Source organism: Sinocyclocheilus grahami, unplaced genomic scaffold, assembly GCF_001515645.1.
Source record: "Sinocyclocheilus grahami isolate Dianchi unplaced genomic scaffold, SAMN03320097.WGS_v1.1 scaffold1421.1, whole genome shotgun sequence".
NCBI lineage: Eukaryota > Metazoa > Chordata > Actinopteri > Cypriniformes > Cyprinidae > Sinocyclocheilus > Sinocyclocheilus grahami.
In genome coordinates, this window is record NW_015506600.1 from 24,864 (window position 1) to 29,326 (window position 4,463).

General features: G+C 34.7%; 1 long non-coding RNA gene across 1 annotated transcript; it reads right to left on the reverse strand.

The window, feature by feature from the left end:
- Positions 1-2,896: 2,896 nt before the first annotated feature.
- LOC107570144 (uncharacterized) lies at positions 2,897-4,039 on the reverse strand. Its single transcript, XR_001606993.1, has 4 exons — positions 3,960-4,039; positions 3,421-3,590; positions 3,025-3,078; positions 2,897-2,938 (listed from the first exon to the last, which is right to left on the reverse strand). It is a non-coding gene; the product is annotated as an uncharacterized lncRNA (long non-coding RNA).
- Between the last annotated feature and the right edge of the window lie 424 nt (positions 4,040-4,463).

A 4,463-nucleotide genomic window follows, 5' to 3' on the forward strand; every position in this document is an offset into this window, starting at 1 on the left:
TGTGTGTGTGCTCCTATCAGTAAAAAAAGCCACTATGGACTATGTCAGGATTATGGACCAGTCTGTGTGTTTTTCTCCCCATGTGCTCCATGACCTAGTTTTCTCCCTTGTCTTATTGCTTCATTTGATTCGCCTGTGCTCGTCAATTACCCCTCGTTTAGCCATGTATTTAAAGTGTTGTCTGCCCCATGTTTCCCGGTCCAGTGTTATACGTCTTCATGGAAGTGCTACGTGTGTGTCCTGCCTGTATTTCCCCTTTCTGTGGATTATTAAAGACTGTTTAGTGTGATTCTCCTACGTCTACGCGGTCCTTCATTCCTCACAGTAGCAACCCTGACACATATGTAGGTGTAGTCATAAACAGAAAAAAATACTGTGATATACATTATTTATAACTATATTACATTAATTAATATGACATATTTAAGGTGCATGTGTAGTTCATTCTTACCAATGTTTGCTCTCATGTACATATTTAATGAAGCTTTACTGACTTATCATTGCTCCTCGTTTTTCTTCTTTCTCCTCTTTCTGTGACATGCAGTGAAGTCACTGTCAGCGAAGGAGAATGATTCTGTCATCCTAAAAAGACTAATACTGAAATACAGACTGGTAATGAGATACTGTGGCTGTTTGGATCTGAAGACACTCTCAGCTGAAATCAAAGGAAAGACCAGAAAGATCTCTATATATGACAATGTTCCTGATGGGAGATTCACAAAGGCAGACTGGAGCTGGACAAAGCGACTGGATCACTGACCATCAAAAACATCAACACCTGATCACGCTGGACTCTTTAAACTACTGATCCTCAGCAGAGGAAGAAAAGTCTTTGTTTATGTCAAAGGTGAGTATCTCAAGTCTGTGAATGTATTAACAATCACTGTTCTTCCTCATGCATTCTGTTGTTCTTTTTCTGCAGTTAATTCAGCTCAAACTGCTTAATATACTAATTTAAAACTTGTATGTGTGAATGTGAGAACATGAGTAGCACAAATCTCACTGACAAATAAGTGGAAGAATATAAAGCAGAGAAATCAAGAAAAGAGTAGAGACAATGAACTGGAGCGTGAGGGGAAATGAAAACAAAAAAGAAGAAGAAGAGAGGGAGACGTTTATTTGTAAAGGTAGTTTGACCTCCAAATCTTCTCTTTTTATTTTCTCTTACTATAATACTCTTTATTTTTATTCAAATTCCACAGAAGTGAATGAATCAGTAACTGTAGAGATACGGCTGTTGAATGGAGAGGATGTGGATGTAGTGAATGAGGAGGAGGGGACGAGTTCACTTTAATAACATAAGACCCGCCCACCAGTGTCAATCACTCTGACACACACACACACACACACACACACACACTTCTCATCCTCTAGTCTTAATCAGATCTGAATGTCAAAATTGTAAATGCAATCTGAATTTATAGTGCCTTTGAATTCATGCTGAAGTATGAATGTATTGTTTTTATTAATTTTGACAAAAAAACATCTGCTTGATGAATAAATATTCACAAGATATTGATATGCCGCTGATCTTAATGTTGTATCATTTCTGTCCTCTAGTGGACAAACACTGATACAGCTTTTGCTTCCTAACAACTGTTTTCACATGAAATGCATGAAAATGTACCTGAATATAAAAAGACAAATTGTGTGAAACATGTTGCTGCATACTGTATGTTCTATGATTGATGTACAAAATCAGATCTACAGAGTAAACTGAATATGACCAGATATAGTTGAGGGGGAAAAAGCACATAAAATCAAATTATTTTCTAGTTGTGTTAGTTGAAATCACAAACACCCAGGGAGCTATAAAATCAGATTTTGTTTAATTACTCACTGAATGAAACAGTGTGGAATGATGATAATAATAATAATAATAATGTTTGTGTGTCAATTGAAATAGGACGTTTTAAATTATATTTATTACATTTTGTTTTTATTATTTTACAGTTTAAAAGTACCATCTAGACAGGCTTTTGTTGCAATTCAAGAATTTTTATTGCAATTCATGAAAAGACTTGTAAATGCACTTCTTCAGCACACGATGGCAGTAGAAGAAAACTGAAATAAGAAATGTTAGAAAGTGGGATATGAGCCCTGTCTTGCATTGTAATGTACAAATTGTACAATAAAATTATTAAAAACAAAAAACAGTAAAGATGTTTACAATGAATAAACATTGCTATTTAAAATCATTTTAATTCACATTTCTATTTTCTATTTCATATTTTTAATCTGTTCAATACTTTCGGTTCATCATCAAAAAAACGTATAAAACACCACATATTTAAGATTTGAATAAGCAGCACAACCTTTTTCAGTGAAGAAGAAGCAGGAGGATGAGGAAGAGGGTAATTTTGTGAAAATGCAAACAATACAAGAGCAAGTTATCAACATGATTGTCAATCAGTATAAAAATGGATCAAAGAAGCAAAGTGATAATTTACAAATTTTGAACATACCAGCTCCTAAAGGACTGAAATATCCAATAGTATCCAGCTGCAGACCCGCAGCACCAGCAGTTTCAGAACCGCAGCCACAGAACCGGAAGTGAGGGGCGGAGCTTACTTTTTTTTAACAGAGTAGCGCCACCTCACGGTTTTTAAGGGGTAATTTGCTTTTATTACACACGATACATCATACTTTATGCATTTTATAATGACATATTAAGCAGTTTATAAACATTATATACATCTTGTGTAATTTAGTTGTAGACCTATAGTTATTAGTTTCATTGTATTATGCGAGTTATTTCCTGTTTGTGATATTAAAAATAATGTTTGAAACTTCTAGGCATTTTATATGTAGAATATTAAAGGAAAATGTAACTTTAATATTTCTTATTAATATGTGTATATAGATGGATAGATTTGAGACATACCTCACAAGCGTAGCCTGCTCTCCACTTGGAAGGGCCTCTGGTAGGGTTTCTGCACTGTAATATACATGTATCTTGGTTAATTTCAAATTGGTCAGAAGGGGATGCAAATGTAATGGTGTGCTGGAGGAAATGTCCACTACCTTTCAGAGAAAACCATCTGGAGTCCACCATCTCCGTATGATTGGAATGTCACACTGGAAGACACAAACATAGAGAAATCTTTAAATATCAACTGCTACAACATCATAAAGGTCAATTACTTTAACTGATAACTACTTCCAGATGTAAAATCAAAGGGTGCTCCCAAGACAAGATGTACTGGAAAACAACAAAAAACAAGAATATTCTCCCTGTATATGGCACAAAAAAACCCTACCTTGTTCCTTATTTAACAACTAAATAATCACACCAATAACTGGTTGCAAAAATTTATAGTATAGCCTAAAATAAATAAATAAATAAGTACACAGGTAAACTATTATGCAATAATAAATTGTGAGTACATACATTAAACAAACAACTCAAGATATGCATACCTCCACAGACAACTGCATGTTGAAGTGGATTTGAAGATTACTTTTTAATTTGACCAGTTTGGTTGGCTTAAACATGCTGGTCAAGCAGAACACTGCTGGTGATTGTTGTAACACTTGTTGCACTGCTGCAGCTCAGGTAATGTGTCACCTCTCTGAATCCTTATATGTCTCTACAAGAGATGAAGACACACACAATTATCTCAATGATGACAAATGGGATTAAAATAACTAAACTACAAGGTAATATTAAAACACAAACAATGCATATAACAGAGGGAATTAAAGCAAAACGATTTATTTTTATGAATAATAAACGTCTTCAAATCTTCACCACAAGGCCCATTTACAGCATGCATCCGAAAATTAATCGAAACAGCCACAGAAAAAAGTTATATACTATAAAGTATGACAACAAATTCAAGTTTCAATATAAGATAATAAAGCCAAGCACACATTAAGTACTTAGCAGATAAATGTTTAACGTAATATTTACGATAATTATCAAACATATGATAGCAAAAACATTACAGACTACTCACCGTGCTCTCTCGTTGTCAATAGCTCCTCCCCTCACTTCCGGTTCTGTGGCTGCGGATCTCAAACTGCTGGTGCTGCGGGTCTGCAGCTGGATATATCTCGAAATATCAGAGTGAGGAGCGATTTTCATATTCAGTCACAAGAGAGAGCTACAGCAGCTTCATCAGGAGAGCGAAAGTGAAAGTGACCGAGGATGAGCTCTGCATTTATCCCATTCAAGTGAACACACACACACACACACACACACACACACACACACACACACAAAGAGCAGGTGGGGGCTGTCTTGCATTGTAATGTACAAATTGTACAATAAAATTATTAAAAACAAAAAACAGTAAAGATGTTTACAATGAATAAACATTGCTATTTAAAATCATTTTAATTCACATTTCTATTTTCTATTTCATATTTTTAATCTGTTCTAAGCTTTTGGTTCATCATCAAAAAGAAAAAAAAAACTTAAAAAACACCACCACATATTTAAGATTTGAATAAGCAGCACA